The following is a 27970-nucleotide window of genomic DNA, read 5'->3' on the forward strand; positions in this document are numbered from 1 at the left end:
CAAGACATGTTTTGGACTGGAATTAGAGGGGTGGAGCTTGAAGGTGCCGGGGTGTGTGTGTGTGTGTGTGTGTGTGTGAAGAAAGGAATGAGAAAGATGGGTGTCTGGAGAATTAACCATGCAATCCTATGCATACCTACTCAGAAGTAAGACTCATTGCGTTCAATGGGGCTCACTCCTCAGTTACTTGCGCGTAGGATTGCAGCCGAACTGTGCTCGCTTTGAGGAGAGAGCAATCAGCTTCTTATTATGAATTGAGTTTGGAGGACCAGTCGTTTTAAAAGAACATTTGAAAAGAAAAGGTGGAAAGATGCATTAGGAAAAGAATGGGTCCAGTTCTGCGAATTGATTGCCCCTTTTCCTGAAATTGTATACCCCTTGTAATGTGATTGTAAGAATGAGGGGAGGTAATATAGACATACAGACGGATGGATGTCTGTCTATTTGGTTTTAAACAAACTAGCGTGTATTTATATCTGCATGTGCATTGTGTGTTTGTGTGTGTGCACACGCGAGCGTGTGCGTTATTAATTCTGAAATATATACAAGCATACATAAAAGGAAATCTATAATGCACATGTAGGAAATGCTAATTCACACGACCATTAATCTCTCTTATAAAAAACAACCAGTACTTCTATGCTTTCTTTCGCTGACATGTAACTCACTTCTCCTCCTGTCCTTCTCTTTTCTTTCAAGGGGCTGCCCTACCTCTTTCCCTTTTCTCTTTTCTCTTTTTGCCTTCAGCTTGTCTCTATCCAAGAGAGTTATTAATTACTCTTACAAGGCGGGCGATTCTTAACTAATAACAAAGTTGTAAATTGCCACCTTCTCGCCAATATTTCTCATTTGTCAGTCTTGATTGATTTGATTAATATTCCGCGAGTGGTGGCAGGGGTCGCTTGGAAGCCGGGCTTACGTAATTCGGCAGACTCAGGACCGCTACGAAGAAATCGTCCTCAGTGGACGATGGGGTCCCTATCCACCAACATGCAAGTGTGGATTACATTGGCAAGGGAGGAGGAAGCATATTTGGGGTGGGAGGAGGGAAGTGACGCTATAACCAGATGGACGTGGAAGAACATCAGATGCTGTGTTGGGGTAGGGGTGTGGAACAAAAATTAAAATGACCTCTGTCCGCCTGTTGATATGAAAGCTGACCAAGGAAGACGCAAGAATGACACAACCCAAGGAGAAAACAAGGGCTACACAGCTTTGTGATGCAATATTTATAATCAACCCATTGTGAATTCCTGCCCGAGGAAGGGCAGGAAGATGAGAAAAGGCCGCCCCATGCATAATTTTACTTCTCATTTCTCTCTCCCCCCCCACCCCCGATTCACAATCTCAACACATCCTAAAAAGTATTTGCCTTTAAACCTATCGAAGCCCCTTGAACGCCCGGTGGGTGTAAATCGCTTGGAGACGAAGGGCCGTTGGGTTGGGCTGGCTTTTGGGCCTGGAAACCAAATTCTCGCTGAAAGTGAGGGTGTGTCAGCTTGGATAATTAAAGAGGGAGTGCCCCCCTTCTCCACACAAACACGACCCTCCCTGCCTGGACGCTCAAACAGTGACACCCTCAAAGCGCTCAATCAAACAGGGTGCCCATTTCTTGGCGTATAGATGTCCGGAGACACGCCTCTCCGCGTCTGGGGGTCACCTCGGCCAAGTGGATCTCTCTAATGCACCCAGGCGCATCTGAGCTGCCGATATGCGCGCTGGGGGGTGCCTGGCATTTCAGCTAGCACCTAAGGACTCCGCCTGGGTCTCTATCTTCACGCGCAGTCTCGCCTTGGGGAAGGCGCGCCACCGCCGCTCCATCAGGATCTCTCCCCGCAAATGCTCTCCCTTGCAATCCATTAATATCTGTTTCCTTCCAAGGCCACTTGAGTTATCCCATCTTAATTATATTAAGTGGAGCAGCAGGACTTGCTAGTACTGAACATGACGTATGAGAAGGGCCGCCTCTTCCATCTTCGATTGTTAATATCTCTCCCATGGCCTCTATCAATATTCGCAAGATAATATGCCTGAAAAAGGGGGGGGTGTATTTTATTTCTTCCAAGCGTCACTCTTAAATCTTTTATACATATATTACAACTCCTTCCTTCTGCTCTATTAAATATTTTACAATTCCTTCCTTCCTTCTCTAGCTTCCTTTTTAAAACCTCTATTAAATAGAGTTTTTCTTTCTTTCTTTCTTTCTTTCTTTCTTTCTTTCTTTCTTTCTTTCTTTCTTTCTTTCTTTCTTTCTTTCTTCTCTATTAAATATGGTTTCTCAATTCCTTCCTTCCAAGAGGTAGCACAGGAACACTATTCACTCTCCTGTGACAATATTTGCACCCAACTGTATATATCTATCTACATATATGCGTGTGCATAATGCTACTCTCAATTATGACCTGAGACTATTTTTAACTCTGAAATGACAAACTCTTGCGAGAGAAGGGCTAGATTTGAAGAAGTAAGTAAGTACGAAAATATCATGTGTGTATAAACACACACACAACTGTAGGTATAAAACATTACACACATACCAGCCGGCCAGGGATAGGTACTTTGAAGTCCCATAGTTTTCAAAAAGGCAGTTAAACAGGTGTTTTGGTTGTTGTTTCTGAAGTAACCCCTCATTGAAATCCACGAGGTTTTAAAGTGCTTTACTTGACGGAATTATGCTTTATCATCATACATAAGAAAGGCGATCCCTGCGAGGGATCAAAAAAGCAAACAAAAAACAACCACCACCCACACATCGCATTTTCTTACCGCCTTCCTTTCTCTCGCGAGAGCATATCATGCCAAAAAAGAAAAGAAAAAAGAACAGTCTCGGGTCATATATATATGGTGTATATACATACATACATACATACATACATACATACATAATCACACATACAGTGGCGTGCAAAAGTTGGCAAAGGATAAGACCTCTCGGAAGGACGGAAGAAAGGAAGGATTAAGAAATTATATTTAATACAGGGGAAGGAAGGAAGGCGACAGAATTGACTATACTGCCATTGCTCCACTTCCTAAACAAAAAGCGTCAAAGGTGTATCTGAATGGTGGACAAAGTGAGGAAGAAGTCGAGGGGTTCTAATAAAGCGTCCCCAATTCCAATTTTTGTCCATGTTTACTTGGAAGTAAATCCCATTGTTTTCAATGGAATTTGCTGTCATGTACAGAGGGAATGTCCAGGGAAACTAAACTCAAAGTAGTGGAACGGGATGGGTAGGATGCAAGGGGTGGAATCCTGACACGTTGCCTTTATGCAACATTTCTCATTCTTACGCTTCTGTAGGAGATCAGTAAAATGTTCAATATGTGTGTGTGTGAGTGAGAGAGAGAGAGAGAGAGAGAGAGAGAAAATGAATGGGCCCTTGTGGTCCATTTTCTCTCTTTCCCTGACTTTATAGCTCTTGCAAAAGGGGGAGTGGGGACCAAATTAACCTAGATTAAGGCCACCAGACTGCCAACTTAATCTCGATTCTCCCACCCACCCACCCAGCCCAAGACATGCAACCCTCCCTCCCCCCCGGATGCACTTAGCTGACAACACCTGTTTCTTCTTTCCCTAGAAACCCAGAGCGGACCTCGTCAATTTCGCGTCTGAAATTGATGACGTCAAGACGGAGCGGTCTAGGCCGGGGAACCGGCTGTGTGTGTGGGCGGGGGAATCAGCTGCTGCGAGCGCTTTCTTCTGCGCGTTCAAGGCTCTGAGCAGGCGCTGTCTAAGGAGGAAGGGAGAAGTCAGGCGAGGAGCTCCGCATCTTGCCCCTTCCCCTCTCCTCCCACAAGACTTCGCTTTCCAGCTCTGACACTCCCGCGCGCAATTTTTCCTCGCGCAATTTTGGGTGTTGTTTTACGCCGCTAAACATGCCTGAAGTTTAGCCGCAGCAGCAGCAGCAGCAGCAAAACGCCACAGCTGAATGACAAAGGCTAGGGGGCGAATCATCCACCTCCCTTCTTCCCCATTGATGTCCAACAGGGCGCCTCCTTTGCTCTGTATCTTGCAGCAAGCAAAGCCAATTGATACTCCTGGGATTTACAAAGGGAACATTTCTTTCTCGAGATCTTGTACAAGAACTCTCTCATTCTCTCTCATACACACATCTAATATCCACCCCCCACCCCGCTTCCCCTCTCCTTACTGTGCTTCTCACAAAGGTACTCAAAGCAGATATTCCCAGGCAGGATGAAAGAAACGCTCCAACACAACCACGGTTACAAGCCCCACACCACCCCTGTTTCATGCCTCTCCCTCACCGCCAACTCTCAGTTATAGGGGGATGGCAGTTGCAAAGGTTCGCGAGCTATCACAATCCTTCGACAAGATGCTGATGGTCATATTTGGCGGACGGGAGTCCAGGGGCAAGGACTCGCCCATTATCTGTGGGATGGTGCGGGCATATTTATCTTTACATTTAAAATTTAAATGTATTCAAAATCACCACCACCATCAAGTCAGGGCCACTGAATCCAGTAGTCTTTGTCATCCATCCATTCATTACTATTCTAGTTTCAATTTCGAAAACTAAGCTAAGGCTCCGGTTCTAGGAATTTAGCCCGGGAGCAAATCCCATTGAACTCAATGGGCCCGATTTCAAAGTAAGTATGCATCGATTCGCGCTGTAAAATTATTGAGGGGAGGTAAACCAGTAGGGTGAAAGAGTCCTGTACAGTACATGGGTGTTTATGTGGGTTGTGGGGCGGACACGCCCATTTTTCTTGGCCTCGCCCACAGTTGTCCCAGAGAATTTTTGGCGGAGAGACTGAACCTGGCTGGGCCCAAGGTATCCCATCCTTTTACAGTAATGGATGTTAAGTTATGGATCAGATTGGACTGAGGGCAGAAGAGTTCGTCTTTATATAATCGGTTCAATGACTCGCTACCATAAGGTATGTGCTGATGGCCCTTATACCGTGATAGAGTTGACCCCGGATTAAGCCCATCTTCCCTATGTGCTTTGAACTATATCGCCCATTGCTAAAGCAATCTTCCATGTTCAGGAATAGTATACCTCTGAATCCATGAACAACAGAAAGGCCAATACTTTCATAGCGGTCTAGTTTTATCAACCAGGACATTCTGTTCTTACGCTAATCAAAGGCAGGGGGAGATTGGATTAATCGGAGTGAAGGACAGGTCCAAGCTATCTCAGTAACAATAACAATTGAAATTTCAGCTGAAGCGCTCTCTCTGTCTCCTATCTTATGGGACTCCAAAGAGAAGGATGATTTGGAGGCCGGTGGACGCCTCTTCTATTCAGTCCTCTTCCTCTTTGATAGACTTACCTGGAGAGGAACCCTAGCATCCCAACCATATACCTATGGATGCTGGAGTGAGAGGCAGGCTGCGCAGGAGCTATGAAACAGTCCAAACTACATATGCTAAATCTAATTCTTGAAATCGGAGTGATGCCAGTTTCTCAGTGCTGCGAGCTCCTCGTTTTAAGGCACTGCGGTTCATTTGTAGTAATATTCAACTAGGTGAATAAATAACTCTGTTTGGACCAAGAACTTGGCCTTGTGCGCATTTCCTTTAAACCGCCTGTTTTATTCTCAAGTGATACACCGCGGATGCAGTACCCCTGAAGTGATGAGGAGTGAGGAAGAGATTGGGGCTACTTTGAGGATTGTTGGGGGAAAGTCTTTGAGACAAACAAGCTGGGAAATAGAGCAGGACATCGCAAGTTGAGGGAGGAGTTAATCACACACACACTTTGCTTCAAAGAAGCACCAACCGCCCTGCTGTAAACAACTCAACACGTTTCAGGGAGTCCCGGAGTCGTGGCTATTGCTCTTGCCTTATTGCCACCAGGACTTGCTCCTGGGCGTCAGTCAGTCGATCAATTCCTCTCTTAGCCACCGATTATCCCCCGGCTTTTCCAGATTCCAGAAGCAAAAGGAACAGAGAACCTCGTAGCTCTCTAAAGCCTAACCCATATGGCTTTTCGTGGACTCTCAGTCCACTTCCTTGGCTGCCATGAGACTCTTTCTTCGATCTTCTCCTGCAGCTCTGCTCGTAGATTCCTCCTTTCCAGTTTCCAGGATAGAACTTTATCCTTTTCCACGCGGGTTGCGGAGGGGGGGGGGGAGACTACTATGTGGTGTGAACTAGGAAGGCCCTGACTCTGGGGCGCGTGGTGCTCTGCGAAAGCCTGGAGGAAATCTCGCTCCCTCCAGCGACATATATCTTGCAAAAGGGGGGAAAAAATCGCACGACACAACCACGCGTCTGCTATCCAACCCGGAGTCCCCCCTCACATCAGAAACCTCTCCTCTCCTCGGCCTTGAGGAGGGTGCCTTCTCTCCCTACCCACCCCTGACCCATAAATGCAAACCTCCCCTTTCATTGCAGTTCCCGTTGACCTGCCATGGGGAATGGGTCAGCTCCCCCTCCCCTTGCATAGCCCCCCCCGGGAAAAAAGTTTGCAGTGTTTCTCCCCCACCCAGTTTAAACAGCCCTCACCTCCACCCTCAGCGACCCTGAGCACCACAGCCTCAGATCTCCAAGGAACAGGCCGTGAGCAGGCTTAAGGGAGAAAAGTATAGAAATCCTGGCGTGTGCATCAAGCTAATGATAGATTTCCCCTCCCCACCCCTCCCTCCCTCTTCTGCGGTGTGTGGGATGGTTTGATATATTCCGGTGCCTGGGATTAATGGTTAAATTTCAGACTGCTTTTTTTATATGAAAGCAGTTTCCTCCCCCCCCCTCCTTTCCCTCTCTCTCTAATCCAGGAATCATTAGCAACACCCTCTGGCTACATGTTTTCCACCGCTGAAACATTATGATCGGGTTGTAATACAAATTCCACAGCCTTACTTTGCATCTTTGTGGTAGGAGACGTAACGGCAATAATATTGTTTTTTGGGGAAATATATATATATATATATATATTCGGTTCTCCCCCGCCCCCAACTTTCCCCTCTCTCGCCTACTCTCTCCTTTCTTTCTTTTTATTTTTTTAATTTTATTTTAAGGTCAAACACCCACAGACATTTCTCCCAAGGATTTGGGAGGTGCGCTTGTCTAAAACGATAACAACAGAAAGCTTCACACTATCCCCAAATTTCGTGACTGTCTGTCTTCTTGTCTATCTCTCTATCTCTATATAGCCCTTTTATATGTACGTGATCAAAGCGTGGCTCTTCAATTCCACCCCCCTCCCGCCTTTTGAATCCTTTGTTATTAAGGAAAGTGGACTCCGCGTATTATGTCCTCTCTAATATTCAAAATTGTAAGACAGAAGTCTTCCTCACTTATCACGGGGGTCCACCTGTCGCAGCTGTTTGGATCTATTGTTCTCAGGGTAGAATCTGTTTAGACTCATTTTTACTCTCCCTCCCTCCCCTGCCCCCCCTTAATTTTCTTTACCCTGGAAAACACTCTACACGAATTAATGATGGGTGGGAAATATCAAGGAGCCAGGGAAACAACAATATTTTTAAAAACGCATCACAGATGCACAAATGTTTGTACCTTCTTCTGCTCCTCTGCTCAGCATCTTTGAGTTGCTTCACAGATTGTGGAAACGAGGCGTGAGCCTGGAATCAGAAACCTTAGAAACATGCTCTGTTCGAAGCCGCCTCTGCGCCGGGAGACGTAACTTTTCCGTTCGGTTCGATAAGTGTGATATAAACAGATAGATGGACTCTAAGAATTTGCTTATAATAAATTGAACTCCGGCCTATGTCTAAAATAAATGTGTCTCGAGGAAAACGTTTCCCCGCAAATGTCTGCGGTAACATATGAACGCCTTTGGAATGCTACATATAATTCGCGCTTTTCATAGGATCGCCTTTTTTCATCATCTCCCCCTGCATGTTTCATTTTATGAATATTGATATTTGTTATTTTGAAAAATAAACAACAACCACAACCAGAAGTGATGATCATAAATATATTTTCTCCCAAGTTTGTACTGGCCCTCAGACACTGTTTTAAAAATACTGTTATTTATCTCAAATAGATTGTTTTTAAAATATCCCAGTTTATTCGCTAAAGTCTGATTCTTTAAAAGGGAGAGATTGCGATCGACAGGCAGATAGAGAATAATCACTGATTTAGAACTTGTCCTTGATTTGACTAGGCAAACGTTTTGGTTTCTGCCTCTGTGTGTGTGGAAAACTGAAATGTCCGCCATTGTGGCCAAGAATTAAAATATGAACATAATCCCCTCGCCAATGGCGGTTGAGTCTCTGCCTTGGTTTGATTTTCCTCTGAGCATTTTTTCCCCCTTGGCGTTACTCGATAGCTTTCCTTTCCATTGACTCATAAGGGTGCGTTTGGGTTACCTCCAAACTTTAAAAAATAAATAAATGAATGAATACCGGGGTTTTAAATTATAGGCGAGGTGTGAAAATCTATCCGTTATTGTATAGCTTAAATTCAAACATTGCCGGTTAGGTTACAACTTGTAAGTCTTTGAGAAACCGTACACCCAAGGTTGGTTTTGCGTTTCTTCTCTCCCCCCTATCTCCCCCCCCCCAGCTTCTTCACACATACACCCACACATTCTGATACTACAGGAGATAGCCAGGAAAGATACAATGTCTCTTCAACTCCGAGCGAAAGGGGCACTTTCAAGTGTCCGATTCTATTAGGTCTCTTTGATTATGAGAGAGAGAGAGAGAGAGAGAGAGAGAGAGAGAGAGAGAGAGAGAGAGAGTTGCAAATAGCACCAGCATCAAGATCTTCTGGACTTGCAGTTTGCCTTTCAGCGGCAAGGTGGCGCTCCAAGGTGACAGGTTTGGGCGAGAGAGCCCCTTATTAGCATGGTTTCTGCCGCGGAGATTAGGAGAGGGTTACAATTCCATTGGGCAGCTCTGCAAAAAAGACAAGATAGAGCAAACAAACCTTCAAACAGTCTGATTTCTTAAATAAGAAAGAGGCAAAAAAGGGGGTAGGGAACTGGCAGGTAGAATTGAGACTTATTCAGGAAAAGTGCAAACCATGTGTTTTCTCGATACATCTTAGATGCACACACACACACATAATCCAGGCGCATTTTTAAAAATGGGGGGAGGGCTTACAAGAGATAAACGTAATTATTAAAAAGTGAGCTCGAAAACACGACGGAAGTTTTGTTACTGATTTTAACCTAGGCAGCGTCCAGAGCGAGTACAAGGAGAAAGACTGGAGAAGCAAGGCATTAACTCAGGAGACAAGATTCTCTCTTCGTAAGTTTTCGGGGTTCGGAGAGAGATTCAGTTCTCTTCGCTTTTGTGCTTCGAGACAGAGGTGATGATGCAGAGGGGGGATTTGTAGAAAACATGCCAATCGCTGCCATGCACCTGCTTCTCCCACTTTCCCTTCCTTTCCTCTCCTAAATTTATTTATTTTTCACTATCTCTTTCTCCTGGAAACAGAGGCGAAAATGTCTGGGATTTGAAGATCAGACGAGCTCTTTTTGGAAAAAAAAGGGGGGGATGATCAGGCCGTGTTACTGCTTTCTTTCAAATAAAACAAACAAAGCAGCCAATATCTGGACCTGCAACTTCCTCCAAACACATATGATCCAGTTCTTAGATTCCTATGCTAAGGTCTTTAATTTAGCTCTCCGTCGACTTAGATTTTCTTTTAAAAACAGAGAGAGTGAAAGAAAGCGCTGAGGTTTAGGAACTGTTTCCAAACTGACTAGTTTTAACAACTTTTTTCTTTTGTTCCTTGTCTCTCTCTCTCTCTCTCTCCCGCCCCCCTTAGAATTTTTTTATGGTGGGGAGTAGAAGTGGAGAAGATGCGCTCTTTTTCCCTCCCATCTTTCCTTCAAGGACTTTTCCTATTAAAAATCAAGACAAAAATGATTCCTAATTAACCTCCGGTTCTGTATCTCCTCTGTGAATAGGCGTGAGACGCGGCCTAATGGAGCCATCGGTTTCTATGATATTAAAATAGATTTGAAAGGCAATTCAGAACTATCTTTGCCGTGTTTTGTATCCCCCTTCATTGTGGTCTTCTCAGTTGTGACACCCCACCCGGCAACTCGTGCATTTGGAGCACAAACGATAGATTGAGTTTGGAGATGTTTGTTTTGTTTTAAATATATCTGAACGCAGAGAGCAAAGGAAGATGCTCCAAAGCGCGGCTGAGGCCTTGGAGGATGCGATGCGTCCAAAGGGAAACAGCCGCGATGTTCCTCTCTGGCCTTCCTTCACCATTCATTTCTCCAAGAATTTTATTTGCCCAGCGTGATGAAAAGTGACACTCGCCAAATAGACAGCTTCTGAAAGTAATGAAGTCAGATGTGGCTTTAACCCGACGGTTGGTACAAATAAATGTGAAAACGAGCGGGGAACATTATCGGCTCGCTTAACTAGCAGCTAAAATACAGAGACCGCGCCTGCCCCCCCTCCTGCATACCATTGTCCCGCCAGGAAAGGATCCGTAGATTTCATTTCAGCGTCTCCCACCCTAAGTAATGACAATGTCCATCGCAGATATTAAGACTCGCTTCTTTCAGTTTCCACAATTCCTAGGGAAGAAGTCGCAAAAGAGAAGTTGGTGTGAATTGCTTTTAAAAAAAAGAAAGAAAAACATTTCTTTATTCTTTCCCTTTCCCTTCCCGTTCTTTCCTAGTGGAGAGTTCCATCGACCCATTTCTCCTTTAATAAAAACACAAAAACCAAACGTCCACGCCCTTCTCACCAAATTGCTGTGAGAAATACTTCCCGATCTAGAAAGAAACCAGCAGCATTATTCCTTCCTCATCGCTCCCAAATGTATCATAACAATCTGGGTGCATTTTATTATTATGCCAATTGCTTGTTGTCATACTTTGGGCAGGAGGCGGAGAAGCCCCCTTCTCCTCCTCCGAAATATTATATTATATACATATTATATAGTCCCTTCCTTCCCACAGATGCAACCAGACAATCATATTTACTGGGGAAACATTTTGCAAAGTACTTTCTTCCCATTCGCTCCCAGACACTCGCTTACTGTCACCTGCAAGTGTATTTCTGGGAGAAATCATATTGTGAAGGAAAACGGGAAAGTTTGTGGGTTTTAGCTCTGGAGCTGCCATCCCAAGGATACATAGACGCCTTCTCTAATTTAGAAGGCTAGTTAGGAAGCGCATTGGGTACAAGATTAACAACAACAACAACACGAAGAGGGACGACCTTTAGGATACAGGCGCGCTCACAAGTGTTTGTAAACACGGGCCCACTCCCCCCTTAACGCTGTTCATATTTCAAACTTTTCCTCTGCTTAAAATAAAACGAATAGGAGAGATCAAAGTACGTTTGCATCTATAGAAAGGGAGGCAGGTTGGGTGACGGGAAACATATGCTTATTGAGAAATTGTCAATCGGTTGTGCAAAAAGGAGCATGATTTCAACATTAGTCCAAAAATACCCACACCCTAAATCGCAGGAGGTAAAATAGTATCTAGGATTCCCCCCCCCCTTTGGTTTTCTCTCTCTCTCCTTGTCTAGATTGCATGTTAATCAAGCGGTGTTTTCTTATCATGTGACGGTAACAAGTCGAAAGCTCTTGGCATTATAAGAAACGTGCTTTCCTCGTTCTCGATAAGATCAGATCTACATGACAAATATAACCTGGTTTGAAACCTGTTTAGCTGTCATGGAAGCCGTTTAGCTGTTCTTGGGGGAAAAAGCAACAATTCACTCGGTTGGGGATTGTAGTTTGAATTTGCCCCGAGATTTCTTCCGCGTGGCAGCCGTAAATCTTAAAAGAAGGAAGCGGGTTGAGGGTAGATATGGTGCCCCGTTTGTCACTAGGGGCTGGATTAGGAAGAGTCGCGTTTTACTTGCTGTAAAGTATCTCGGACGAGGGGAGCAGCAACCACCACGCTATTAAAAGTCCCCGAGACGACACTTAGGCCTTCTCCAAACAATTGCCCGGTTATTTTAAGCTCGAGAAAAATGGGGACATGTTATTTTAGGAGGCGGACGAGTTATGGGATTCTTATAAGTTTTCCAGCATATGGGACAAGGGACGACTTCCTACTAGATCGTTCCCAGTGTCTTTAACAAAATATTCTTGAGGCACCGAGAAACGGGCAAAGGAGAAAACTGAACTGCTCATCCGGTTTTGGCTCCCCTGTCCTGAGAATTTGCTTCCTGTACTCGCGTCCACCCAGCCCATTTCTACCCTTTCAGGAATTATCATACAAATATTTCCATGGCTGTCAGGCGATTAGAGGCTTTTCAGTGGGCGAGTGGCCTACCTTTTAACCGAATAATCGATGGCTACCTAAGTTGTCATGAGATCATTTGCCCTGTTATGAAAGTAAAGGAAGGTGCCTTTGGGGAGATGCTGAACCAAAATCACTTGCAATGGAAGGTACGGCTCTTTGTAGACCGCCAGACCCTCTGGAATATTTTCTATATTTTATGACCATAAGAATCAAAGGGCTGGGGATATTACAAGCATTACGGATGGCCGATTAATCAAGGGCATAGGTAGCTGATTAATCTGCCGTTCCAAGCTTGCACAAGTACATGAAATTTAAGGTTGTAGGTTCTTCTACGACGCTACCACTTCCCACTTGGGAAGAGTCTAACCATTGATCTCCCCTCTAGTTTGTCACCAGACTTTGAGTGAACAGAAATATTTTGGCTTGACTTGGCTCTGGATGGAGAGCTATGGGACATGCGGGGAAGGGACGGGACGGAGAGAAACCCAACTATTGTTGGAACCCCTGAGCACTGTACTGTACTCTGGTTCATCAGCGACAAGGGTGGAGGATCTTGAATTTAGGTATGCTGAGATGTCATTTAAGGTGAATGTGTTTGCGTAGAAGCAAAAGGAAGCACAGAACGTGAGAACTGAAGGGCAGTAGGTTCAGGGCAGTAGAAACATGCTCTTCATCCAGTGCTAGAGTCTGGAATTCATGTTGGAGTTTGGAATTAAGAGCCTTACAAGCGCCCCCCCTGCTCCGATTCATTTGTAGTCCCTCATTCTGCCGAGTGAGGCCCTCGACTTACAGAATTGAGGACCACAAGAGGGGGGGGCAGGTCAGCGCCTATTGACTGGAGCAGCGATAGGACCACGGACATCTGAGGACCTGTTGTTGGGATCACTGAGCAACCCTCAGTTTTGATACCCTGCTTCTGATGTCCCGGCTAAGGCCTGGATTAGATGGACAGCTGAGTCTTATTTGGCAAACCATACGGGGAAAGCCAAAGGTTGGTGGAAGAGCACGTGCAGAAGGTCGTAGGTTCAATCCCTGGTATTTCCAGGTGGGTCTGGCTAGATCTCTGTTTGAAACCGTGGACAGATGCTGCCAACAAGGGTTGGCAATATTGGACTGATGGTTAGAATTGGTATAAGGCAACTGCCTGTATTCCCGTGACCGTTCATAGGTTATAAGGGGCGCAATCTAGCCGGAGTCTGCACCACCTCACCCAGCATGGCGTTGGATTTATTCCGAATTCTTATTTATATGGGGGATATACACGCAGGGGTTGCAAAACTTTTCAGAAGTAGGAGATCGATTTTCTATTCTTACTTTCTTTCCTTCCCATCCCCCAACAACCCCCCTCCCCCAATTCGCCGAGTTGTTTGAAAAAAAGCTGTCAAACCCCATTAGAACATCGTCTTTTGAGTGGCAGACCCCAAATGCTTTGAAAAGCTTAAAGGGTTAGGGGGAGAGAGAAGGGGGGAGGGGGTGCCTCGTCTATTTAAAACGAAAAGTGATATCCTCCCCCTTTAAAGATGCTGTGGATAATCTAGAACAGGTTGTGTCTGTGATCCAGGGATGAAGGGCCGAAGAAGCCGCGCGTTTTCATCTCCAAAGCGAGGCAACTCCACTATCCTGGAAGTCTGGGTTGTTTTTTTTAAGTGTTATTGTCTACGACGACTAAATCATCGCATACATACGTTCACAAGTAAAATGACATTTAGGTTTACGAGATACACACAGAGAGGACACAATTGACCAGGGAACTAACTATATCGTAAGCAATCAAAATTCGCTTAATGAACCTCATTAATTGTTGACCATTAGATATTTCCAGAAAACGGAGGAAGGAACTGAAACACTTAAAGGATTGCTGATCCCTCTTGCAGCATCACAACGTAAAATGAAATATCTAGTTATTTACCATCATCCAAAAAACAAACATTCCCAACTTTACCCCAAGCAACCAGCTAAGTTATTGTCCCACTGCTTCAAAAGAGGTTCACTCTGGCACTGAAATCACTGGAAGCTAAAAAAATTGCTTAACTCTAGGTTGGATGGTGAGCAACAAAAAAGAGGAAGCATATTTAAGCTTCGGTTCAATAGCCAGAGCTAAGTGCAGTGTTGTACCCACTTCCCTAGGAGCTAACTCTACTGAACTCAATTGGGATTACTTCTGAGTAGACACAGAGTCGCACCACCCAAGGCTTCTCTGAAATCTCTGGGACCTTTAAAGGGAATTACCGGTAACTGGATCCAAAAACAACGGATCCCATTGCAACCACCACCACAACAACCATCACAGTTGAGCCAGCATTAAGCACCCTTAAAGGCTGTTGGTTTCTTGAATTCGAAATCTTTCCCGTTGGAATCCATAAGTCCTTTGAAGGACTGCGCCTGTTTACTCATAAGTATACCTCGCTGGACCAACGGGGCCCACTCCCAGGAAAGTGTGCACAGGACAGGATTGAAGTCTGACTTGGTCCTGACCACGATGATGAGCACCTGCCAAAATATCCCACCGGATTGGTGTAACGTGACTTGGATGTATATACAGTATCTGACCATGTTGTGTTAGCTTTAACAGAGAAGGAGGTATGACACCCAGGTGAACTTTTCCTCATGGCCTCAGGGTGCTGTCTACCCCTTGGCGTGAGAGGCCTCAGCAAACCCTGAGTCCTCGGAGGAGACCTGGAGTGGGACTGTTAAGAAGACCGACTAGCCAACCCCATAAAGCGCATTTGCGGACATAAACAACTCTGTTTTTCTATGTTGGGTGGTGGTGGGGAAAGCATTTCTCTTCATCTGGAGCTGCTGATTATGCAGTCTTCACTGTGAAAAGGAAGTCGTCAAACTCGCCAACCATTAGCTCTGTAGAGGTGACTTGAAGAACACTCACTCCTTTCCAAATGAGACAGACAGAGATGTTGCGGTGGTTGGTTGAAAAGTAAGTTCTTTCTTTTTTTTCTTCCCCAAGAGTGGAAATATTTGAAGTTTTGAGATCTGAAAGATGGCATGCATTGCCAATATGCCACTCACCCACACCTTGATAGAACTTCCGGGCCATGGTGCCCAGGGGCAGAAGTGTGATCTGTTGAACTTTTTTTGGGGGGGTGTTTTGGCATAGACATGATGACGCATTAGGAAAAGCTTCATCTGCGGAGCCCGAAAACACAAACTCTCAACAAATACAGTAAACTAATAAGGTCCCCCGACGAACTATCTGAGCCAGGCATACAGGATTTGAAACGCTACCCCTGCTACTGGCGAGGGTAGGAGTATTTTAAGTAGGAACATGCTCAGTTCTTAAGGTGGACTCTCACCTAGCCAAAGTTAGCCTCGAGTAAGTACCGGTAAGTCTTGATAGGACTTACTCAGAGTGAAGACGCGTAGCATGGGACACGGTAGCAGATGCATTGTTAATTAGAAGTCCCCCCCCCCAATTGAATTTCAGAATAAGTTTACAGGGCACTTCAGATGATATGTGGTGGTGATAATAAGTATATAGTAGTAACCAATACAATAATAAGAGTTAATAGCTAATCAGATAATAAGTAGTAGCTAAATAATATTGCCTGAGGTTTCTTTTACCCTTCTCCCTCCCAATCCCCATTCCTTTTGTGACATGATTTTTATAATGTTAGAGGGGGAAATACTTTTTATTTGTCGTTAAGGAGTTCAATAAAAGTGAATTAAGTAGTGTTTATTTTATAATATATACACACTGCTTGATTGTAAAAGAGTAATCTCAAGACGGTTTACATAAAGAATTACTACTACTACGATACTACTACTACTACATACAGAAGTACTACTGCTGCTACTACTACGGTAGTAGTAATGTATAGAGCAATGCTTCAGATGTCACTTCATAGAATGAGGCAAAAACAGAGAGGTCCCAGCCCCGCACAGCTTGCAAAGTAGCAAGGAAGGAACACCTAACTCTAGGCCTAGCGGCAGAGTCCTCCCTCCTAGTTCTCCGGCTAATTTATTGCTCAAGCCCAACTCGTCGAGTGGCTTCTACAGGCATCCCACGGGAAGCCCCCTTTAGCAAGGATTTTTCTCCCTCCCTCCCTCCAGCCAGACACCCCTCGCCTCTCTACAGCTTTTCTCTCGCTTGGAGCCACAGAGATTTTCTCCAACTCCGCAGCAGATGCCTCCACAGAGACTTTTTAGGAGATAATTAGATTATAAAGAACATTAAAGTTGTTTTATTGATTCCCAAGGAATTCTCCGAGAGGGTGGGAACGGAAAGCGGCGGGGGAGTCGGCTTTCATCTAGGTAATTTCTTCGGATCTCGCGATGAAAGGAGGAAGCGCCGAGAGTCCGTTCGACCGCCCAGTCTCCTGCAGCCAGAAATAAATGCGCGCGCGCGCACCCGGTTCCTTTCTCGTATGATGGCAGAAACACGTCTTTTCTCCCAAAGGTACCCTTTCTTGAGGTTAACAGTGGGAAGGATGAAAGGTCTTTTCCCTTCCTTAACATGATATTATTCCCTGCGTTCTTTCTGCAGTTCGGGTGGGAGGTGGCGAAGAATCAACGCGCCCCACCCCAGAATACGCATCTATATCTACAGTATTTGTCCTCTTATCCCAATCTCAAACTCTGGTACTGTTATAGTTTCTACCTACCCATCTCGCTTTGGCTGGATATCAAATCCAGGTGGTCTCCAAACGTAAGTTCTGGGAACTCCCAAGACTTGGTATACAATATAGACCCTCCCCCCCCCCACTGTTGGTTCTCAATGGACCTCAGGAGCAGAATCTGTTTCGATGAGGTCAGCTGTTACTTAGAAATGATCCCAGCTCTCCTTTTGCCAATGACGCCAGGACAAAGCTGTCATTTGGATTCACACGATCAGTTGGGCCCCTGGTTGTTGTAAGTGGGAAGAAAAATCTTGTCTTCCCTGTAGTGGTGCAGACAGAGAGGGGCTTTGGAACTCACAGGGTCTACAGGAAATCCCCCTTGTGAGAGCCACGCCCACTGTGTCCAGCCAGGTAAAGGTGCGCAACCCTATATAAGATGGTCAGGTCCTGGCCTGCTCTCTGGCTGATCCCTTCTATCTGATCTCATCTCTTCCATGTTTCATCAATAACTAGGGATATAGGACATATGTAGAATAACAGCTCAGACTCCAATTCTAATCTCAACTGTAATATATGTCTGTCACTACATTTTAAGCCTGCCTCAAGACTGCTACTATGAAACTGAGTAAATCTATCTTTACTTACAAGAAGACTGTTTTGCGTGTTTATTGTCTGAAGGGGAGAAAAGAGGGGAAATAGCAGGAAATCCAGGCTGCCATAAAGCATCCTGGATTACTTAAATTAAATGGCTAAAGCTAGCTTATCAACAGCTTCCTCATTTTTGCTGACAAAGGGATGTACTCTGCTGAACTCACAAACATAAAGTAGGTTTATATCTAAGAAACATAGCCCCTCCTAGTTTCAATACACATCCCTACATTAGTGCATTATGAAGTAATTCACGTTATCATCTAATGAGGGTGGGTGATAAGGCCAGCAGGTTTAGAATTACAGTTGTACCTCTGCTTACGTATCCCTCTGGATATGTAAACTTTGGGATGTGAACAAGGCAAACCTGGAAGTATTTTTCCGGGTTTCACCACGCATGCATGCGCAGAAGCACTAAACCACGCTGTGCACATGCACAGAAGCGGTCCTCCGGTTGTGAATTCTTTGGGATGCAGTCGGACCTCTGGAATGGATCCTGTTCACAACCGGAGGTACCACTGTACTTTATTGTATCACTGCCCTCCCCACGCCCCTCTGTTAAGAAAAACCTGGTCCCCCAGATGTTGTTGAACTCCACCTCCCATCATCCCTGTCTCTGGCCATTGCCTAAGCTGCCTGGGACTGATGAGAACTATAGTTCAGCCACATTTGAGGACTCAAGAACTCTGGTCTACATCTGGAGTAACCAGCACGGTGTCATCCAGATGTGGTGTCCTCCTGCCAGTGTGTCAGGGGTGATGGGTAGAGGCAGTGGCATAGCGTGGGTTGTCAGCACCCGGGGCAAGGTAAGCAATTTGCACTCCCTAACCCGTGGATTTGTGTCCCCTAACCCATGGATTTGCGCACCCTAACCCTAACCCCCAGATGTTGCGGCCGGTGTGGCCGGGCCCCCCTGCACCCCCCACGCTATGCCACTGGGTAGAGGAGTCCAACAACATCTGGAGAGTACTCCCCTGGCTATACCTGGTCTACACTGGCTGGCAGCTGCTTTCTCAGCCTGACTTGGAGATGCTGGGGATTGAACATGGGACCTTCTGCACTCAAGGCCAATGTTCTGCCACTGAGCTAGAAAGCATATTTCCTAGCTATTCCTAGAACAATTAAAGTGCCACCTGGTGGTGGTGCAAACACCTTTCACCTGTTACCCCCTGCTTTCCACGCAAACCTTTTAGCTGGTCTTGGATTCCCCTTCAAAACGTGTCAGCTAGATGGACCCATGATCTGATTCAGGGCAAGGCAGCTTCCTACACTGACTGCTATTTCTTCTACCCTGTTAACTTAGTAGATTAACTTCTTCGTATTGTTATCGTGTGGATTAATTTTTTGTATTTATTGACATTCTTATTTCTGGTTGTTCTTAATATTGTGCATTTGCTGCTTTGTGAGCCACTTTGAACACCACTGTGGAAAAGTGGCATACAAATAGGCTGATGGTGGTGATGATTCTGTAGCTGCATCAATAAGCCAATTGAATGTAGACCATCTTCAGAAGAACAGGGAGGCTCATAGCTGGCACCCTCAGTCTCTAACCTATACTGGGGGTTTTTAAAAAATGAAAAAGGAATAATTATCTTTCCTTCCCCCCCCTTTGAATTTCAGTTTTGAGAGCCGGTGTGGTGTGATGGTTAGAGTGTTGGACTATGACCTGGGAGACTAAGGTTCAAATCCCCACTCAGTCAATGAAGCTCAATTGAGGACCTTGGGCTAGACACCATCCTTCAGCCTAGCCCACCTTATTGGGTTGTTGCAAGGATGAACCATGGGAGCTCCTTTGGAGAAAAGGTGGTACAGTGGTACCTCTGGTTATGAACTTAATTTGTTCCGGAGGTCCTTTCTTAAGTCAAAACAGTTCTTAACATGAGGCATGCTTTTGCTAATGGGGCCTCCTGCTGCTGCCACGCCAATGGCGCGTGACTTCCGCTCACATCCCAGGGCAAAGTTTGCAACAAGGGGCATCTACTTCTGGGTTAGGGGAGCATGTTACCAAAAGCATTCATAAGGAGGACGCTACATAACCCGAGGTTCCACTGTATATAAATATAATAAACCCAGGCACATGTACTTGAAGAGCTCAGTTGGTTAGAGCATGGTGCCGGTAACACCAAAGTTGCAGATTTGATGCCCATATGGCACACTTGCATATTCCTGCATTGCAGGGGGTTGGACTAGATGATCCTCAGGGTCCCTTCCAATGCTACAAACTCCTTTTCTTGCCTTGGAGAAGTCATTTAATTTCTCGGCTTCAGTTCTTCCTTTGCGAGAAAGAAAAAGAAGAAAAAGGAAGAGGCTGTGACAGTCCTCGCAGGGCTGTTGTGAGGACAAAGACAATGCACATCGCAAAGCATTTTCTCCACAATCTGGTTTGCAATCACACTCAACCACCAGTAAGCCCAGCCCAGTGCAGTGAGACTTATTTCTGAGTAAATACGCCTGGAGTGAGGCTGCCGAGGTGCTAGGAGCTGCTGGATGAACAGGCCTCCTCAGGTAGACTCTGTCTTCCCCCACTCTGGGCGAGCCAAACCAACGCTCTTGTCATTACCAAAGCCAAGTTCAGGCAGCTCAGAATGAAATCCAAGGAGTTAGAGTGGCTAAGGGAATTTGTGACATACTTTCAAATGATGAGCAGGCCCTTTCCAGACTATGAGAAGCCTGGGGGCTGAAGGCTCACCTGAGCCCTCCACCCTGCTTCTCTTCTCAATGGGAGTGAGTTCCCACTTTGTATAGGGGAATCTAGGGCAGGCACCCCCAAACTCAGCCCTCCAGCTGTTTTTGGACTACAATTCCCATCATCCCTGACCGCTGCTCCTATTAGCTAGGGATGATAGGAGGTGTAGTCCCAAAGAAGCTGGAAGGCTGAGTTTGGGATTGCAAGATCTAGGGAAATCCCCCTTCCCACTTATTTAAAAAGAGCCCCAGGATGGGCCAAGGAAATAGAGGGGTGGGGTGGGGGGAAAAACCAAGCCAACCTCTCACCTTCAATTCAAGACCGAGGAATAACAGCAGCAAGGGGTGGCAAGTCTCTGTCTCTAGGATATTGCAATCTACACAGCGGCGGAGGTAAAAGACAGGAGAGAGAGCAAAGAGGAACGAGGGCAGGTAGGGACACGGAAGCAAATGCAGCCAGAGACACAGAGTGCAGCTTCATTTCAGTAGGGGGCGAGCCGAGGATTAATGGGGGGTGTCGTTAAATTAATTTCTAAATTCTAACCTTCTCACCTCGGGTGGTGCTGGGCTGTTGAAGCGCCGGCCCTTGTGGCGGGCGACTGCAGTTATTAACTTCCTTCAAAGGGATCCCCCACCCTCACCTACTCTGTAAAAGAAATAAAGTGTGCGTCTCCGAGCGCGCGCACGCGTGTGAGTAAGGAAGGGGGCAGCTGATGGAGGGTGGCGGAAGGAGGCTGGGCTGCATGCATTGACTAACTAAGGCTTAGTGTGACAACTGTCGAAAGTTTGACATCAAAGGTAACTCATATGATTCAGTTACCAGAGGACCTGTCGGACCTTAGAGGGAATATCTTAATTACTGAGTGGCAATGCTAGAGTGGGAAAGGGGGGGTGGGCAGAGCTGGAGGAAAGTGGGGAGCGTGAGTGCGGCTGGCTGGAAGAGTTGTGTGTGTGTGTGTGTGTGTGTGTATTGATGGGGGGCTCACAAAAGGGAGGGGTTGTGCTTTCAGCCTTTTTTCTTTTTGACGAGGAATCCACATCAGGCCTCTATGAGCGTCTTAATCATGTTTTAGCGATGGCAGCTTTTCACTCTGCCGCAGCGCGCCCCCCCCCCGCCCTCTCCACACCACACCAGTCCTCTGAACTTTATAACTATATGTAAACACGGTGTCAGCTGGCCAGTAATCTCTTCTGGGGTTTCTTATTAGAAAAAAATTTCATTCTCCTTGAGTTCTAGATTAAGCAGAATAGTTTTCTCTATTGCTGAATGGACTGAGGTTTCTTGGAATATAATGTGTCAATTGTTGATGGTTTGTGACCCATAAAATGTGAGGGTGACTATGCTGGCTTTGGTATGTAATTATGCAAAACACTCTCTATAAAGCCTTGCCATCCGATCTAATGACAATCCCTGAGGTCTATTCCCTTAAAAAAAAAAAAGGAGGGAGTGGGGGAAGTCTTATGTATATATAGGCTTCAAGGAGAAAGGAAAGGGGGAGGGCGCGGGGGCGGGGAGGGAAGAGTAACATTTTGTTTTTATACACATTTTTATGGAAGTTAAAAAAAAAACAACCCTGCAAATCAGATGCAGAGGGTAAAGAAATCTAGAGAAAATGATTAAACTTATGTCGGGCTGTGTTTCATAAGTTAATCGAAGGGAAAATACATGGGGCTGGGAGAAAGAAAGACAGAGGAAGAATATTAGATTAACTGTACAAGAGAAGTGGGAAGGGGGGGGAGAGAATCACCAGAAAGTTACAAATTTTCTCCCCATTAAGACACTTCTGCAAAAATAAAATAAAATAAGTTTAAAAATGGCGCAGTCGCTATTGAAATGGATCCAAAAGAGAAAGATTTGAAGTGGGTGGGCGTACGACAAAAGTTAGAATATCACAGGCATGTTTGTAATGTATTGACAAACACGTGACCACCACGTCTTTCTTTGATGTAGGTCTGTTTCATTAGGCAACACATCTTATTCATCGTGGCCATTCAGTTCCTACAGTTTTAATTGAGAGTTTAGCTCTGGACTCTCAATAAATGTGACATCTGTCGAGAGATGATACCCAGTATTTTAAAAACCCATCTATCTGGGGGCGACGGAAATCGGGGGAAAGGGGGGGGATGGCGTGTAGAAGACCTAGCTGAGTGGAAAATCTTAGCGGATCACGAAGCAGGTAGAGGAATCAGTTTGGTCGCTGAACTCGGAAGAAAGCTTTGGGTGGTGGTCGGGGGGTACTAAGAAAAAGAGAGGGCTGAACTTTTTAGAGGGAGGGGATTATGACCAACGGGGATCTGTTGCGTCAGGAAATCGAATGTAAACATTGCAGCCTATAGACACACAGCAGACAGACTCCCCCCCTCTCCCCCCCCCAAGTCAGTCCAAAGCAAACAGCTTTAATGAGAAATGAAAAATAGCAGCCCTCGCCGGTTGCAAGGAGAGAAGCTACTTAGGTTGATTAGAACTTTTCACGTGCTAGCAACAGAGGACTCTGCAAATAGCATGTGATCTCCGCGGAGGTACATTGCCAGAGATAGGCACGACCAAGTCCAATGTGTTTGTGACACCCACATGTCCCTGGTGCAATAGAAGAAAAAATACGACCCCCCCACCCTCGCCGCGCGCCACAAACTTCTTGCAACACCCTGATAAACAAGCAGGGTAAATGAGATTATGAAAGGGAGAGTTGAGAAACAGAAATCCCACCCCCTTTTTCTGTGTTTTGCAAAGCACAGGTACTTATGAGATGAAATTAACTCTGGTGTGTTCCTTTGTGACGTCACGAAGCTATCTGATCCATGCCTATTAAGGAACTCTGTGCCCTGTTAAGGGTTATGATGATATGGAGGGGGCCCATCTGAACAGTATTTTCTCCCACCCCACCTGAAATCCCGACGGAGAGAGATAGAAAGAAAAGGATCTCTGGTTGACAAAGGTCAGCGAACCCCGAACTGCTTGGAGCTCTCTCTCTCTCTTTTAGTAGGGGAGGAAATCCCACACTTGAAGGCTGACGAGGCTTTTCCTTGGTGTATATTTCAAACTCAGACCATCAGACGGATCACCCAGAGGGCTAGGCATTTTTGATGCAAGATGGCCACAGGCTTCAGGGCGGATTCTCTCCCCTACGCCCCCTCTCCCAGACAGACCGTCTGACATCTCTATGATCTCTGGGATGACAGAGTTGGGAGGATATTGGATCTTGCCTTGTAACTTCCTATCACTCAAAGGAATTTAGGGATCTCCTTTCCCTAACAAAGTGAAACGCGAAGAGACAACCAGGGTGGCTGAGAAAGATGCCTCTTGAGTACTCTGCAAAAGAAACAAAGAGAAATTGAACTGGCAAGAGTTTTTTGTGTGCCTTATGGAAGCGCCGCATATAAAGCGTTTGCTTTTTTACTTCCAGCGTGATTCCTGGATCAGGTTTCAATCCATTTCTTGTTGTTCTCCTCCTCTCAAATCCTTCCCAAATGTTGATGAGGATTTATTGCTTTTCTACTACTGCTTCTTTAAATAAAAATCCAGAATTGATTGCCATCCATTGTTTTTAATTCATCTAGCTGGTGATTGTTTATTGCCAAAAGACACCCAATGAGTTCATTCCTTGTGAATGGGAACACACACACCATTGCCAAACATTAAAATCACATTTTGCTTTAAAGACAAGTGTCCTATAATTTTTTTCCAGCTCCCATTCAGCTCTTTTTCCTCTGCAGTCTTCAAGGAGACAAGAGTCTCATATATATCTATTACTTATACGTACGTTAGAATCATATTCTTACTTCAGATTCTTACTTAGGTTTAAAATAAACATTTACACAGTAATGGAGATAATAGAGATGCTTTGTTTATACGACCGCAGTGACCACCGAGAAGAAGCTACAGTCTTGCTTAAAAGGAGTTTAGCAAAATCAGGTGCAAGATTCCCGTTGATTAGAGCTTAATTATGTTTAATAAATCCGCATTGGGTTTGCTGAATAATACCACGCGTTGCTTTAAGTCGCTGATTGAAAATTATGGAGCTATGAATTAAAAAATAATAATTTGACGCAGGCAACTTTCGGAAATGAACAAGGTGTTTTATGGCAAAAGTAATTTCTATTATTATTATTACTACTACTACTACTTTTATTCCCATAATTAACTTAGTGCCCAAATTCAAAACAAGACAGAGTTTGCCTTTAATTAGGGTCTTTGGTGACAAAATGAACAGCCAAGGTTAGAGACAGGCAGCGCCGGTAGCTTTTTAGCAGCGTCGAGTTATCAGCGGTGTGTATCTTATAATACAGTATGGGGAAATATTTACCGATTTAACTGGCAGCGGTCGATCAAATTCAGGTTTGATGGGTGGGGAGAAAAAGAAACTTTCTTTTTTACTTTGAGATTCAAGTCTTTAGAAACAAAGGCCAAGGTCCATTTCGATGACTGGGAAGAGGGTAGCCGCATCTTTCCCCCCAAGAGATGCCTGCTTATGGAGCCAAAAGGAGGAAACGCGACAATAAATCATTCCCCGGCCTTGCTGGTGGGCAATCATGATCGGAGGCAAAAATAAAAAAAAAATAATTTTAATAATCTGGTGGTAAAGAGAGAAACTCTATATCTGTACACACATGTGCCTGTGCACGTGTGTTTTGAATCCCATTGGTTTCACAGGCTTAAGGCCCCCCATACGACATACGAAGTTTACAACTGCTTAATTGTGGCCTGATCATATCCATGCCTGGATGATGGTTAGATAGTCGCGCAGAAGTGTCCTTGGGAACTTCAAGGGAGCCAGCTGAGTGGGTCTTTGGATCCCGTCTATATTTGGATCCTATCTATGAACGCACGATCATATATATAACCGTGGGCTCAAAGAAGGGGCTCAATCCGGCCGAATCTCAGTTTTGGAAATGGCCTTCCATAGCAAAGGGGCCGTGGGATTAAGTGATCTGCTACTGAAATTGGTGGGATTCAGAACTTTGGCAATACTTACTCTCTCTCTCTCTCTCTCTCTCTCTCTCTCTCTCTCTCTCTCTCTCTCTCTCTCTCTCTCTGTGTGTGTGTGTGTAAATATATAAAAAAATGTATTTCATGTTCCCCATTTACCTCTTCCTCTAAGGATCTCAGAGAGGCGGGGTGGTTCTCTCCCCGCACCCCAACTTTATAAATATCGCAAATTCCTCAAAGTTTTAACTTTCGAAATGACTACTAAAGAATATTTCAAGGCGTCCGGTTTGAAAGGATCCCCCTGCTCCGCTCTTCCCCCTCCCCATTTTTCCCCCACCCACGACAAAGATACCTTGGCTAGAATGACATCTTTTGTAATTAGCACCAAAGAAAAACGTGTTGGGGGGATTTTCAACCCCCCTTCCGCCATCAAAAGTAACCAGATAATTAGCAAATAACCCACAATTAAAGACGACTCCCACCTTGCCCAAATGAGGATTGACATTTTAACAAGCACGTAGACGGGAGTGGGAGAAATCAATAAAGCACACCGGCGTACTGGGGTGGGGGGTCGAGGCGAGCTAGTAGCGAGATGTTTTAGCTAAGTATTTCAGACACGATTCAAAGAAAGTTGGGCGTGTCCGTCCTGCGCATATTTTTTCAAAGGTTAGTCCTTGGGCACCCCATCGGAATTCTTCCCAAATAGACGAAGTTAGGGAGTCCTACTGAGATCAATAAGAGAGGGGTGCTGTATGTTCCAGCAGTGTGTGAGAGATGCGTCTAACTTTCTGGATTAGACCATCCTGGGAGCGGAGGAAGGAGCAGAATTATTCGAACAGGTGCAAAGGTGCATCTGAAAGCAGCTTAATATTAGCAGCGACAACATCAAAAGCAAGAGAAAGGACATGTGATTACACGGAAAGTGTACTATAATAAAAATTCAGAATCCCTTGAATTTATATCGGGGTTCGTTGGCCGAGGTTAAAGCGAGGCATTTTTGAGACCCATACATTGATTTCAACGGGAGAGCGTTATAGGGAGGCTTCTCCTGCCGCAATCGACGGGGTCGAAAAAACTCTCGGTCTTGTGCGCAATTCGAAAAACCGATTAAACATTAGACGGAAAGAACTGCAGAGGTTACATATTTTTTCCGAAAAGGTTCTTTTATCAGAGAGATTTAACAGGAATCAGTTTTACAGGATGGGGGGAAAGTGCGTGGATTTTATTTTTCTCCAGGAGCCGAAAGATAATCGCTAGCCAGTCTTATTAAAAAAAAAAAATGGAGGGGACGAACGGACATTATTTTGGCAGGAAAATAGTGAAACGCTATGTTCTGGACAGGTAGATGGAAAGATGAAAGACGGAGAGGGGGAAAGAACGAGAACGCTTATCTGTATACCACCCTCAGTGTACAGACTAGTATATTTTGCAGAATTACATAATAAACAAAAAGGACAGGTTCCTGTTCCGAGGAGCATGCAATCTCTATTTCAAGAGACGGGGTGCGCGCAAAGGAGAGCGGAGAGCTGGGAGAGTTCGACGCCTAACAGATGCCCCTCAGAGATGGGAGGTGAATGAGAAAAATGATACATAGATGACTGACAGATAGAGACTGAATAATGAAATGTAATTCAGACTAGAGGGGCAAAAGCTCCGTTGCCCGCTGCATTTACCCGAAATGCATTTGACTTGGTAATAAGTTCCCCTGAAATCCCAAAAAAAGTAGGAGGCGCGGGTCCATGGGCTGATTAAAATGAAAAACAGAGCTAATGGGAAACCCGAGGAACAAATTTAAACGAAGAGGTCTTGCGACTTTGCAAGAACTTGGGTGCAGTGAATTTTACTCCACGTGATAACACACGCAGGCACAGCCCGTATCTCTGCCCTTCCCGCGCCCCGCTCTTGGTCGCATTTGTCACCCCATCCCCAATCTAGTCTCTCTCTCTCTTTCTCTTTTTTACGGGGAAACGAGATTGGAACACGAACGCTCTTCGAACGCTTTGTTTGGCTTGTTTCAAACTTGTGCGATGCTTCCCTGCTAAACCACTGGCGAGATCTTTCAACTTCAGTTTTCAGATGGAACCAGATTTCCCCCCTTTCTCCTCCTCTCTCGTCAAGATGACACTTTAGTCAACAAAATCTGTTAACTCCAAGATTAATTGAAAAAACAACAACACACGCACGCCCAAATTTAAATGGTTGGCGAATCCCCAAAGAAGTGAATTCCTGTTCTTCTTCCTTTCAGTAGACTGACATGGAAATGTGTGAGCAGTCGAAGGATATGGGAGAAATTCTGACGATCTCCGACTTTGTATTCCGGCGGGGTAGTATATTTTGCAGTTGTTGGTGATATTTGCATCACCTGAGTCGCTTTAAAAGTCCTGGAATAAATGTAAAGGGACTGAACTGTATGGATGGAATCTTTGTGATAACGAACAACACAGTCAGATCTCCCTCTCTCCCATCTCTCTCTCACACACACATACATTCACACGTGCACTCACATACGTGTTTGCTATCTAGAAAAGGTTATGGGTTGTTTCTAACACTAGCCCTATCCAGAGTAGACCAAACGAAATTAATAAGGTAGTAATTTCAATTAACTTCAATGGGTCTACTCTGAGTAGACCGAGCACTGAATATAGCCCTATGTGTGCAGGTCATTAAAAAAAAAAATAGACTTTATAAGCACCTGGATAATCCTCAAACTTCTATATACACACAGTTCTAAATTTCAATTTTGACATGAGTGCTGACTTTTCAGTCCACCTTTAACTTTTAGATATTCTTCAATCATGTTTGTTTGGAAAAATAAGCTTTCTTAGAAGAGTTAGATAAGTAGCCACAAGGGTACAAGGCATGCAGGGACATAGATGTTGTTCTGAGCATAAACATGCACCTTGGCTTACACACACACACACACACACACACACACCCCCTACTGATTTCCTGAATCCTCTTTTACTCAGACTTTTCAA

This window comes from Podarcis melisellensis (genome assembly GCF_964234715.1).
Source record: "Podarcis melisellensis genome assembly, chromosome: 14".
NCBI classification, from domain to species: domain Eukaryota; kingdom Metazoa; phylum Chordata; class Lepidosauria; order Squamata; family Lacertidae; genus Podarcis; species Podarcis melisellensis.